The sequence below is a fragment of the Nerophis lumbriciformis genome, linkage group LG09, assembly GCF_033978685.3.
Source record: "Nerophis lumbriciformis linkage group LG09, RoL_Nlum_v2.1, whole genome shotgun sequence".
Taxonomy (NCBI): Eukaryota; Metazoa; Chordata; class Actinopteri; order Syngnathiformes; family Syngnathidae; genus Nerophis; species Nerophis lumbriciformis.
Window position 1 is genome coordinate 46,772,514 of NC_084556.2, and position 15,409 is coordinate 46,787,922.

The window sequence follows — 15,409 nt, forward strand, 5'->3', positions numbered from 1 at the left end:
ATCATGTTATTTTACAGTCTATTATTTCGTCAAAATGATTAAGGACAAGTGGTAGAAAATGAATTATTAATCTACTTGTTCATTTACTGTTAATATCTGCTTACTTTCTCTTTTAACATGTTCTATCTACACGTCTGTTAAAATGCAATAATCACTTATTCTTCTGTTGTTTGGATAATTTACATTAGTTTTGGATGATACCACAAATTTGGGTATCAGTCCGATACCAAGTCGTTACAGGATCATACATTGGTCCTATTCAAAGTCCTCATGTGTCCAGGGACATATTTCTTGAGTTTATAAACATAATATAATTTTTTTTTAAACGAAAGAAGATGTTGTGATGCCGGTGTTGGACCGGTACTTTTCAGACGCGGTATAGTACCGAATATGATTCATTAGTATCGCGGTACTATACTAATACCGGTATATCGTACAACCCTAGAAAATAAGCAAATATCACCCTTATTTGAGATATTTCATCTTACTTAGATTTCAATTTTTGCAGTGTAACACCGCCTTCTTCAGAGAATTTGGTTGTTAGCTACGGCAGTGTTTTTCAACCACAGTGCCGCGGCACACTAGTGTGCCGTGAGATACAGTCTGGTGTGCTGTGGGAGATTATTTAATTTCACCTATTTGGGTTAAAAATATTTTTTGCAAACCAGTAATTATAATCCGCAAATAATGTGCCGTTATTGAGTGTCTGTGCTGTCTAGAGCTCGGCAGAGTAACCGTGTAATACTCTTCCATATCAGTAGGTGGCTAATTGCTTTGTAGATGTCGGTAACATGGTTTGGCGTGATCACAATGTGCAGGTAAAAAGGTATCTAATACTTTAAACAAAAATAAACAAAAGGCGAGTTCCCCTAAGAAAGGGCATTGAAGCTTAGGGTGTCAAGCAATGATAAGCGGTGTGCCATAGGAGACGCCGGATGTTGTCGTAATTTTAGTGATGCAGATGAACGAAGTAGCAGCGTAAAGTAAAAAAGGGGTATTTATTAATGAAACAAGCAAAAACCAAAGGCTAGAGCAGAAGGGAAGTGCTCTAACCGGCCAGACTATGACAGACACAAAACAAAATGCTGGAACGCAGCAAATAAAATGTGGAGCAGACGGCGTCCACGAAGTAGGAGGGTACTAGAGCGCAGCATGAAAAAGATCGTCTGTAGTCACCAGATAACTGCAGCATCAACAAACAAGGTAGAAGAAGGATCAACTTAAATAGTCTTAACAGGTGAGGTGACATGCGCTCAGACAAAAGTGAAGCAGCCACGGAAAAAACACCCAACAAAACTGGAAGAGCCACCAAAATAAAAGCACAGGACAGGAACTAAAACACTAACAAAACTCAACATAAAGGCACGGCCTGGTGTAACCAGCCGTGACGTAAGGATGGCTATGGAAAACCAAACTAAAACTGAACCGACTGCAAAGTAAAATAAAACAGAGTGCTGGACGACAGCAAAGACTTACAGCGAGTGGAGCAGAGACGGCGTCCACAATGTACATCCGAACATGACATGACAATCAACAAAGTCCACACAAAGAAGAATAGCAGCAACTAAAATAATCTTGATTGCTAAAACAAAGCAGGTGCGGGGAATAGCGCTCAAAGGTAGACATGCTACAGGAAAATACCAACAAAACAGGAAAAACCACCAAAATAGGAGCGCAAGACAAGAACTAAAACACTACACACAGGAAAACACCAAAAAACTCCAAATAAATCACGGCGTGATGTGACAGGTCGTGAAAGTACACCTACTTTGAGACAAGAGCTATAGTCATGCATGGTTGGTTACAGTTTGAATTCATATCCAACAATTGCGACAACAACTTTTTACTGTCAATATTAGCTACAGAGTTTCATTTTTTAATGTTTTCTGCTGGTGGTGTGCCTCCGCATTTTTTCAATGAAAAAAATGTGCCTTGGCTCAAAAAAGGTTGAAAAACACTGAGCTACAGTATAGGCCTGATTTACTAAGATCCAACATCCACACACTAACAATGATTGATTGATTGAAACTTGTATTAGTAGATTGCACAGTACAGTACATATTCCGTACAATTGACCACTAAATGGTAACACCCGAATAACTTTTTCAACTTGTTTAAGTCGGGATCCACGTAAATCAATTCATGGTAATTCATGAACGTGAGCAATTTATAAAATATGTACTATTAGTGACCATGTTGCGTGTGATTTGCTCAGACTGTGTGTACAATTGACAAGTGGTGCAGACCGCTATATTTAAATGAGGATTTTGTGTGTACTATGCGGGAAATCACCACAGAGATACTCATCATTCATGTTATCATGCTCCCACCTGTGGCATTTTGTCATGTTTTCAAACATGCAGGAGACATCTCCTACCCCTTTGGTGGGTCATATTAGTAGTCGTGCAGTGCATCTACAAACCCTGTTTCCATAAGAGTTGGGAAATTGTGTTAGATGTAAATATAAATGGAATACAATGATTTGCAAATCATTTTCAACCCATAATAAGTTGAATATGCTACAAAGACAACATATTTGATGTTCAAACTGATAACAATTTATTTTTTTGCAAATAATCTTTAACTTTAGAATTTGATGCCAGCAACACGTGACAAAGAAGTTGGGAAAGGTGGCAATAAATACTGATAAAGTTGAGGAATGCTCATCAAACACTTATTTGGAACATCTCACAGGTGAACAGGTAAATTGGGAACAGGTGGGTGCCATGATTGGGTATAAAAGTAGATTCCATGAAATGCTCAGTCATTCACAAACAAGGATGGGATGAGGGTCACCACTTTGTCAACAAATGCGTGAGCAAATTGTTGAACAGTTTAGGAAAAACCTTTCTCAACCAGCTATTTCAAAGAATTTAGGGATTTCACCATCTACGGTCCGTAATATCATCAAAGGGTTCAGAGAATCTGGAGAAATCACTGCACGTAAGCAGCTAAGTCCGTGACCTTCGATCCCTCAGTGTGTAAAGGATATCACCACATGGGCTCAGGAACACTTCAGAAACCCACTGTAACTACAGTTTGTCGCTACATCTGTAAGTGCAAGTTAAAACTCTCCTATGCAAGGCGAAAACCGTTTATCAACAACACCCAGAAACGGCGTCGGCTTCGCTGGGCCTGAGCTCATCTAAGATGGACTGATACAAAGTGGAAAAGTGTTCTGTGGTCTGACGAGTCCACATTTCAAATTGTTTTTGGAAACTGTGGATGTCGTGTCTTCCGGACCAAAGAGGAAAAGAACCATCCGGATTGTTATAGGCGCAAAGTTGAAAAGCCAGCATCTGTGATGGTATGGGGCTGTATTAGTGCCCAAGACATGGGTAACTTACACATCTGTGAAGGCGCCATTAATGCTGAAAGGTGCATACAGGTTTTGGAGCAACATATGTTGTCATCCAAGCAACATTACCATGGACGCCCCTGCTTATTTCAGCAAGACAATGCCAAGCCACGTGTTACATCAATGTGGCTTCATAGTAAAAGAGTGCGGGTACTAGACTGGCCTGCCTGTAGTCCAGACCTGTCTCCCATTAAAAATGTGTGGCGCATTATGAAGCCTAAAATACCACAACGGAGACCCCCAGACTGTTGAACAACTTAAGCTGTACATCAAGCAAGAATGGGAAAGAATTCCACCTGAGAAGCTTAAAAAATGTGTCTCCTCAGTTCCCAAACGTTTACTGAGTGTTGTTATAAGGAAAGGCCATGTAACACAGTGGTGAACATGCCCTTTCCCAACTACTTTGGCAAGTGTTGCAGCTATGAAATTCTAAGTTAATTATTATTTGCAAAAAAAAAAAAAAAGTTTATGAGTTTCAACATCAAATATCTTGTCTTTGTAGTGCATTCAATTGAATATGGGTTGAAAAGGATTTGCAAATCATTGTATTCCGTTTATATTTACATGTAACACAATTTCCCAACTCATATGGAAACGGGGTTTGTACATGGACATCTTTTTTTTTTTTTTTTTACTGCTGAAGGTGCATGGGAGAGAGGCTGCACTTATTGCGCTCAAAACGCAAAAATACATCAATAATTTTTTTTCATATAAGGAATATTTTAATGATATACATTCTTTGTGAAAAAAATTTAAGTCATTAAAAAAACACCAAAGGACACATTTTTTCATGGCACTAGCTGTTTCCATCTAGTGCCATTGTTTCATGTTTATTCCCCCAGTGCTGTCAGAATAAAGACTCTTTTTGTTGAGAACACCTCTGCCTCTGCTTGGGTCCCAATCTGCTACTTAGCGTAACAGTAATGTTGATAAAAGAGGTAATTATTTTTGTTATTGTAAATCGTGTTATTTCTATTGGTATTTTTTTGTTGTTGCTCCATTTATAGTGCAACAATATTCATTGTCATTTCTATGTTATTAGTATTTACTTAATTAGCTAGTCTTTTGCTCTAATTTTTGGTATCATGTTTATATATATTGTAATTGCTGATGTTGTTCTGTTGTTGTTGTCTCTGTCTTATTCCCTTCTTGTCTCAGCAATTTCCCACTCTGTCTTCTTTTTTCTTCTTTTTATCCCCTCCTGCTCCGGTTCGGCTGCACCAAAGACTAAATAAATCAATTTAATAAAGTTAAATACAAATAAGTCAATAAGACAAGTAAAGTATCCCACACTTCTTTTTTGTAAATACATTCTGTACAGCAGATATAGGCATCTCCATTAACAATATGATTTGCCTGAGTGGCTGGACAAGACATGTTAAAAAATAAATAAATAAATAAATCAACTTTTCGCTGTTAATTCTAATCAGCATGTGTGGGGAAAACCAGGGACTGCTCAGTGAAACATGGTGGTAGGAGGCATTATGCTACGGGGGTGTTTTTCAGCTGCAGGGACAGGACAACTGGTTGTAATTGAAGGAAAGGTTCATGTGGCCAAGTACAGCGATATCCTGGAAGAAAACCTCCCACAGAGTGCTCAGAACCTCAGACTGGGCCGAAGGTTCACCTTCCAACAAGACAATTATCCTAAGCACAGAGCTAAGATAACAAAAGAGTGGCTTCGGAACATCTCCGTGACCATTCTGGACTGGCCCAGCCCGAGCCCTGACCTAAACCCAATTGAGCATCTCTGGAGAGATGCTAAACACGGCTGTCTAAGAATGTTCTTCAAGGAAGAATGGCAGAGGATACCCAAATCCAAGTGTGGAAAAACTTGTGATATATCACATTTGACCATGATATATTTCAGTTTTTCTTCATAATTTAATTAGCTTTTTAAATTTTTTTTTAATATATATATATTTTTGGGGGGGCTGTCAAACGATTAAAATATTTAATCAAGATTAATTCATCGTTAACTCAAAATTAATCGTGATTAATCGCAGAAATAATTTTTTCCCTCATCGATAAGTGTACCCGAGAGAGATCATTTTTAAGTTTTTAATACCTTGACTGGACAATTAATTTGCTTTATTGAAATGTTTTTGAAACAGCGCAGCACGAACAGGATATAAAAAGAGAATTTAAAAAAAATCCTTGCAGTGCATTTGGTGGTGTCTTGCCAGATTTTCTATTTTGTAGGAATACAGAATTTGCATTCCTGCTTTAGGAGCACTTGCATTAAGAGGAGAAAGGCCACACTTCCATGTTTGGATAGCAGTTTCACGCATTAATAACACAAAAAGTGGATTGTTACAATCATGCTTCGATTGTCAAAGATGTTAGGTGATAATGTTTCTACATGAATACATGTTTCTGATATTCTGTACTTTACATGTTGTACAAGTTAGTAGTAGTAGTAGTAGTTTATTTTGGACATGTTAAAAACAAAGCAAAATAAAAAATAATGAAAAGAGGAAATAATCATGAAATAGAAACAAATATTTCACAATTGAAACACAAAAAAATTAAAACATTACATAGTGGTTGCGTTTTTTTCATATCCAAAAAGGAGTGGGAAGAAGTGAAACTTATTTTATCCCACCCCTTATTTTATAAATCAAATAACTAGCTTTCTTATCATTATTATTATATACAATGATAAATGTACTTGTCTTATTTCAATAAATAATATTATTTTACCCACTTTACTCACTTTTCATTGGCACAAAAATACAGTACATACGTACAATATACACATACTGTATATAGTCACATGAATACAAGTATCGATGGTAACACCGACCAATAACAAGTAAATAACTACCCAAATAATTAGAAGAATAATAATAATGTAAACACTTTGTGATTGTTCGAAACCCTTGTTCTTGTACATATTGAAAATCATGTCTTTATGTCGTTTTTTAACAAAATTAAAGTTGGACATTCTTCAATTCTGCATTCAAACTTTTCATAGTTTAACCCCACACATTGAAACACAAAAGCTTCTTCGTGTTGTGTGTACATTCTGAATTTTAAGATTGAAATTACCCCATAATTTAAAACCCCCTTGGCTTTCAGTGAAAAACATTTGCACATTTCCAGGAAATTTTTTTTTGTTTTATATTTAATTTGCACTGTTTGTATAGATCTTTAAATTTCACTAGTTTTGAATGTAAGAAACATGTATTTGTGTGATCCCTATATCCTGCCTTATGATTGACCCTTATTGCTTTCTTCTGCAGGGTGATGAGTGGATAGAGTGTGCTTATGGATTTATTGCCTCAAACTTCTGCACAATAGTCCAAGTTAATGGCATTCATAAATCTGCATGACAATGTTCAACCTTCTCTACCTACTTATTAAGAAAATGTAGTATTCAGCCTGTTAAACATTCCGCAATTGCAGACTATCAACCAGAACAGGTTATAAAAGAATATACCATAGGGATGGTAATATTGTGTAGTGGACTGTAATTACACAATGTGGGCTGCAGAGGGCAGTACAAGGCATGCCTGCAGTATTAAACCTAGTCTCAGTGGTAGCGAAGAAGAAAAGTTTGTTCAAAGGTCTTCCTCCACGTTGCCATTACAATACACCTAACTTCAATCTGCCAGAAAACATTTATTTAAGTAAAAATATCACAGAATAACACAGAGTACCAGAATAGCATGATCGTATTGTAAGACAATTTTTTTGTTGTTTTGTTGGTTAGACCGGATCTGAAGCGTAGCGCTATTATTGTGAAGCCGCCAACCGGATGTGTGTGATGGTTATGAGAAAAGACTATACATGTTTTGATGAACATCTCCAATAAAAGTGACATATATATATATATATATATATATATGTATATATATATATATATATATATATATATATATATATATATATGTATATATATGTATATTTCTGTTGGTATTTTTTGTTGTTGCTCCATTTAAAGTGCAACAATATTCATTGTCATTTCTGTGTTATTAGTATTTACTTAATTAGCTTGTCTTTTGCTTTAATTTTTGGTATCATATTTATGTATATTGTAATTGCTGATGTTGTTCTGTTGTTGTTGTCTCTCTGTCTGATTCCCTTCTTGTCTCAGCAATTTTCTTCTTTTTTTCCTTCTTTTTATCCCCTCCTGCTTCGGTTCGGCTGCACCAAAGACTAAATAAATCAATTTAATAAAGTTAAATACAAATAAGTCAATAAGAGAAGTAAAGTATCCCATACTTTTTTGTAAATACATTCTGTACAGCAGATATAGGCATCTCCATTAACAATATGATTTGCCTGATTGGCTGGACAAGACATGTTAAAAAATAAATAAATAAATAAACTTTTCGCTGTTAATTCTAATCAGTATGTGTGGGGAAAACACATACTGTGACATATATATATATATATATATATATATATATATATATATATATATATATATATATATATATATATATATATATATATATATATATATATACATATATATATATCTTAATAAGGTTATCCAAAAAATAGTGCTCGATACCGTAGTAGAGCGCAATATATGTATGTGTGGGAAAAAAAATCACAAGACTATTTCATCTCTACAGGCCTGTTTCATGAGGGGGGGTACCCTCAATCATCCTGATGATTAAGGGTACCCCCCCTCATGAAACAGGCCTGTAGAGATGAAATAGTCTTGTGATTTTTTTCCCCACACATACATATATATATATATATATATATATATATACCGGTATATATATATATATATATATATATATATATATATATATATATATATATATATATATATATATATATATATATATATATATATATATATATATATATATATATATGTGGGGAAAACACATACTGTGACATATATATATATATATATATATATATATATATATATATATATATATATATATATATATATATATATATATATATATATATATGTATATATATATATATATATATATATATATATATATATATATATATATATATATATGTATGTGTGGGGAAAAAAAATCACAAGACTATTTCATCTCTTGAAATAGATGAAATAGTCTTGTGATTTTTTTTCCCCCACACATACATATATTGCGCTCTACTACGGTATCTAGCACTATTTTTTGGATAACCTTATTAAGACATATATATATATATATATATATATATATATATATATATATATATATATATATATATATATATATATATATATATATATATATATGTGTGTGTGTTGTTGCCGCGCCGCTGGGAGGACGTTAATGAAACTGCCTAACAATAAATCTGGAGGGGGCGTGGCCTCCAGCTCCGCCTGAATTTCGGGAGATTTTCGGGAGAAAATTTGTCCCGGGAGGTTTTCGGGAGAGGCGCTGAATTTCGGGAGTCTCCCGGAAAATCCGTGAGGGTTGGCAAGTATGCCTATACCTTAAATTTGGTATAGACCAGTGATGGTAAGCAGGTGTGGGTCGTGACTCTGCCCATCTCCAGTAAGGAAGGAAACAGGAAACAAGATTAGGAGCAGCAAAAAACAACATCAGAGGGCATGCAAAGTGTCACATTTTGGTTGCAAATATTTTACTTGGTTGCAAAACATTTATTTGGTTACAAATATTTTTCTGGGTTGCAAAAGGTTGTTTTTTTTGGTTGACAATATTTTTTTTGGATTACAAAACATTTTTTCTGCGAAGGAAACTGAAATCAATTATTTTTTGGCTGCTGCGAAATCAGACATTTTGGCTGTATAAATCCCACTCAAAGAAACCATTGAAATCCTGGAGGAAGGGACAGTTACAATAGTATCCTTGTTATAACATCAGTGGAGAAATTATGTTTACCTCGCTGACTGCCCTGCTCCTCTCAGCAACACTACCGAGCAACCGCCATGGGACACAATAAGGTGTGGCACAGTCTTCATTTTCCTTGTGTATGATCAGAAAACTCTACCTCAGTTGTGGTTTGAAAGATTGCACAACGTTAATTTTAGTCTGCACCTTTCATCTGCAGCATCCTAATCACCCTAATGATAGGAGCATGTTTAATTAGGCACACCTTATTAAAGAACATTATCTTCTCTCTGATGCAGAAATCAGTCGGTCTATGAAGGTTCTAAATTGTATTAATGACACATACATAATGACATATTTGTTATGGGTTTAATGACAACATTCTTCCTCATATGACATCCAGTGTGCAGTATACGCAAGGATGCTGGTACTGCCATGGTTACCTGCGTGGAAAGCTCATCTTTGGGGAAGCTCCATGGTTTCTCTCTTCTCAGCACATCTCCCTGGGTGTTGACATACTTACTGCTCTAAGAGGAAACAATAAAAGCAGTTAGATGCATTGAAATGGAGAAAAAAAAATAATACAAGACCTGGCAGTTATTAGAAAAGACTACTCTAAAAAGAGTGTAATGTAGGGATGTCCTCATACAAGTTTTTCACTTTCGATACCATACTGATATTGAAGCGCTGTGTGTTGTCCATCAAGATATCAGCAAGAATCATACATACTTTTATTATTTTGTAGTGACGAATTTTAGCAAAGGTTTGATCAAGTGAAAGGACTTTGTACAAACACCGTTTCCATATGAGTTGGGAAATTGTGTTAGATGTAAATATAAACGGAATACAATGATTTGCAAATCCTTTTCAACCCATATTCAATTGAATGCACTACAAAGACAAGATATTTGATGTTCAAACTCATAAACTTTTTTTTTTTTTTTTGCAAATAATAATTAACTTAGAATTTCATGGCTGCAACACGTGCCAAAGTAGTTGGGAAAGGGCATGTTCACCACTGTGGTACATCACCTTTTCTTTTAACAACACTCAATAAACGATTGCGAACTGAGGCAACTAATTGTTGAAGCTTTGAAAGTGGAATTCTTTCCCATTCTTGTTTTATGTAGAGCTTCAGTCGTTCAGCAGTCCGGGGTCTCCGCTGTCGTATTTTACGCTTCATAATGCGCCACACATTTTCGATGGGAGACAGGTCTGGACTGCAGGCGGACCAGGAAGGTACCCGCACTCTTTTTTTTCGAAGCCACGCTGTTGTAACACGTGCTGAATGTGGCTTTGCATTGTCTTGCTGAAGGGGCGTCCATGAAAAAGACGGCGCTTAGATGGCAGCATATGTTGTTCCAAAACCTGTATGTACCTTTCAGCATTAATGGTGCCTTCACAGATGTGTAAGTTACCCATGCCTTGGGCACTAATGCACCCCCATACCATCACAGATGCTGGCTTTTCAACTTTGCGTCGATGACAGTCTGGATGGTTCGCTTCCCCTTTGGTCCGGATGACACGATGTCGAATATTTCCAAAAACAATTTGAAATGTGGACTCGTCAGACCACAGAACACTTTCCCACTTTGCATGAGTCCATCTTAGATGATCTCGGGCCCAGAGAAGCCGGCGGCATTTCTGGATGTTGTTGATAAATGGCTTTCGCTTTGCATAGTAGAATGTGTCTGTGAATGGGTAAATGTGGAAGTAGTGTCAAAGCGCTTTGAGTACCTTGAAGGTAGAAAAGCGCTATACAAGTACAACCCATTTTTTAACTTACACTTACAGATATAGCAACAAACTGTATTTAGTGACAGTGGTTTTCTGAAGTGTTCCTGAGCCCATGTAGTGATATCCTTTAGAGATTGATGTCGGTTTTTGATACAGTGCCGTCTGAGGGATCGAAGGTCACGGTCATTCAATGTTGGTTTCCGGCCATGCCGCTTACGTGGAGTGATTTCTCCATATTCTCTGAAACTTTTGATGGTATTATGGACCGTAGATGTTGAAATCCCTAAATTTCTTGCAATTGCACTTTGAGAAATGTTGTTCTTAAACTGTTTGACTATTTGCTCACGCAGTTGTGGACAAAGGGGTGTACCTCGCCCCATCCTTTCTTGTGAAAGACTGAGCATTTTTTGGGAAGCTGTTTTTATACCCAATCATGGCACCCACCTGTTCCCAATTTGCCCGTTCACCTGTGGGATGTTCCAAATAAGTGTTTGATGAGCATTCCTCAACTTTATCAGTATTTATTGCCACCTTTCCCAACTTCTTTGTCATGTGTTGCTGGCATCAAATTCTAAAGTTAATGATTATTTGCAAAAAAAAAAATGTTTATCAGTTTGAACATCAAATATGTTGTCTTTGTAGGATATTCAACTGAATATGGGTTGAAAATGATTTGCAAATCATTGTATTCCGTTTATATTTACATCTAACACAATTTCCCAACTCATATGGAAACGGGGTTTGTATGTGTAAGTAATATTCAACTACAATTATTTGATAAAAATGTGCTGTTTTAGACTGCAATATTGTTCAATGTAGGACACCTATTACATATGTTACCTTTTGTAAATGACTTGACTAAAATAGAAGAAAAGACCAACCATGTGTGTTTATTGGAGGACATTTAGATGTTAACTGGCTGTCCAGCTTTACTCAAGTAAACACGATGCAGGTCTGCTTGTATTGGACATTTTGGATGAGTGACAATATTTTTTTGGGCGATATCAATATCGGATTGGAACACCCTTAGTAATAAAGTGGAACCTCAATTTAAAAACATAGTTGGTTTGTATATTGAAGCAACATTTTTCATAAGGAACAATGTGAACGAGAATAGCCGAAGAAAGGGGAAGGTTGAAGGCAGTCTCGACAACGCTGTGGCTCCACAACATCACTTTTCCATTGCTTTCTTTGGACACATATTAAGATGGCAAAACTACAACAATTTTGTAAAAAGGCTAAAAAACCCACGAGCAAACGGACAACATTGCAGTGCTGACTGACCACAATGGATAGGCTGCCTGGCACAAAATGGCTGCGCTGCAGGCACACAGAGGGTGGATGAGATGTTCATACACTGGGACAAGGCTCGAACAACAAAGCTTATTTCTATTCGGTCTGGTGGTTCATACATCAAAAAGTTTGTATAACAAGGAGTTCGTAAAAATCGAGGTTCCACAGTATATGATGAGAACCATCATATACCACCATATCATAAGTCATCAAGTCATATTACTGTAAAGCAGTGCTTCTTAAATAGTGGGGTGGGCCCCTCTGGGTCACGGGGGGCCTAAGTGTCGAGAGACTTTCAGTATTGTGTCTTTTTTCATTCTTGAACGATACACAAGCCTCCAGCTAGGTGGCAGCACTGCTCAAATTAATCAACAGGAAATATGATCAAGTATCTTGTTTGCCCTTTATTGGTTGTGCTAAAACATGCTTGCATACATGAAATACAGATGTCCTTTAAAGTTGTCTAACCATTAGACCGGTACTTCTTATATAGTGGGGCGTAGGGCTGGGCTATATGGACGAAAAAGTATATCTCGATTTATTTTTTACTTAAACTCGATATTCGATATATATTCTCGATATATTTTCCAGTGAAAGTATACATATAAAGATATTCATTTTTGAGCGAGATTCACTGAAATTGGAGTGAATGACAACTGTACTGTAAACACTTTTATTAACCCAGTCAGTCAAGATGGGTATTAACAGCACAGAAAATAAACTGTTCAAGCAGCACAGAATTACATAACATAAATAAAATCTATCTATGATCTTCCTCACTTCGGCATACATTTTTGGCAGCGTTTCTCGTGCGAAATATGCAACTGGAGAACAGTTATAATTTGGGTTTACATGGCAAACAACTCAAATTAATGTTTCATCCAGACGCATACATTTGTCCAAATGTGGCAAAGGAGATGCATTATGGGTTTCCTGGACGTCGTCTACATCGCTAAAAGAAACATCTAAAGAAGAGAATCCCTCTGCCATTTTCCACTAGTTTTTTTAAAAGTATAAATCGCTCGCTTGAAAATTCCCTCTTCTCTTCTCCGACACTCTTGTCGTCATTTGGAATGTCAGTTGTGATTTCTCTCCCTGGTTCCATGACCCGCCCTATCTGGCCTCTGATTGGCCTGTCCCTAATGTTTTGCTCTAGAGATGTCCGATAATGGCTTTTTTGCCGATATCTGATATTCCGATATTGATCCAACTCTTAATTACAGATTCCGATATCAACCGATACCAATATATCGTGTCGGTCGTGGAAATTAACACGTTATTATGCCTAATTTTGTTGTGATGCCCTGCTGGATGCATTAAACGATGTAACAAGGTTTTCCAAAATAAGAGAACAACTTAAACTCAAATTATGGAAAAAAGTGCCAACATGGCACTGCCATATTTATTATTGAAGTCACAAAGTACAGTTTTTTTTTTAACATGCCTCAAAACAGTAGCTTGGAATTTGGGATATGCTCTTCCTGAGATAATCCTGATACCCACTACAACTATGGGAAATACTATACTTTGACTTTCACAAAGTCTAAGTCTAAGTCTAAGTCTAAGAAAGTGCATTATTCTTTATTTTTTTTAAACATGCCTCAAAACAACAGCTACAAAAACAATGAAGGCACACAGCTTCAGTCCAGAGTATACGAGAGTAATAAGGTAAACAATAACATAGTCCTCATTTAGTGCAAGACTGCCTGGCATACTGTATAACAGGAAATTATAAACTGGGCTCAATCTGCCCTGCTCTAACATATTTGTATGAGTAACACAAATGTGCTGCAAGTTAGTGGTGAGTGCTTGAAGTGGCCTACCAGTCAGTCAGAGCTTCTGAAATGCTGCGTTGAGACAGGGCAGCTCCGCTCACTGCAAGCTGCAAAGTGTGCGCCATGCAGGGCAGACTAGCCACACCAAACTCCACCATAGTTTTTGCCATACTGCGTGCGTTGTCCCTGACCACAACGTGCGCTTTCGCCCTGGGGTGTTTTTTGTTGTATTTTTGTTTTTTCTCGGAGGAGTCTTTAAGCGACAACTGTGTGGTACTACTTTTTTCGGTGTTTGCTTTTCATCCATCTTCCGCTTGTATTCACCGTGTATCTCTTTATAATTCTTGAAGAGGTGGGAGATCAAATTGCTTGTATTAAAGGAAGACGTCTTGGTTCCTCCTTGCATAACCAACTTTTTGCAGTCATTGCAAATTGCCAGTTTTTTTATCCGTCAGACACACTTTAAAATAATCCCAAACCATAGACATGGTGTCGTTAGTCAGTCACCGAGCGAGCTCGCTTGATAGCCACGGCTACAGCACCGGCAACAACACACTCTTATTGTTGTTATGCTATGCTCGCGGAGGTTTGATGAGGTCATCAAGCGTCACCAGTAAACTTCTCATGCTGCAGTCGTCAACTCCTGTGTTGTGTGTGGGAGAGGGGAGAGGGGAGAGGGGAGAGGGGAGAGGGGAGGGGCTGCTGACTGGGTTTACATCCGTGTTTTACTGGATATGTACCGCTCCGTACAACTGCGTTTTAAAAAGTCATTGATTATACTTTTTGAAACCGATACCGATAATTTCCGATATTACATTTTAAAGCATTTATCGACATCTCTATTTTGCTCTAATCTCAACCAATCGTGACTCATCATAGTAAACAACCAACCAATCATGGATGTTCTTAAACGTGCAAGCATGTCTTGGAAGGAGGAAGGGGAGGAGTTTAGTAGCCCATGAGAGGGAGTGGGAAGCTAGGGAGAATCAAGGAACACAACAAACAAACACTGTTCCCCTAGCATTCTAAAAAGCGGTTATACATCCTTGGCTCAAAAGACCTAACCTCGATCCTGACCTCATGGTAAACTACCGACCGGTGTCCCACTTTCCGTTTATTTCGAAAATCCTCGAAAAAATTGTCGCACAGCAGCTAAATGAACACTTAGTGTGTAACAATCTTTGTGAACCTTTTCAATCCGGTTTCAGGGCAAATCACTCTACGGAGACAGCCCTCGCAAAAATGACTAATGGTCTATTGCTAACGATGGATTCTGATGCGTCATCTATGTTGCTGCTTCTTGATCTTAGCGCTGCTTTCGATACCGTCGATCATAATATTTTATTAGAGCGTATCAAAACACGTATTGGTATGTCAGACTTAGCCTTGTCTTGGTTTAACTCTTATCTTACTGACAGGATGCAGTGCGTCTCCCATAATAATGTGACCTCGGACTATGT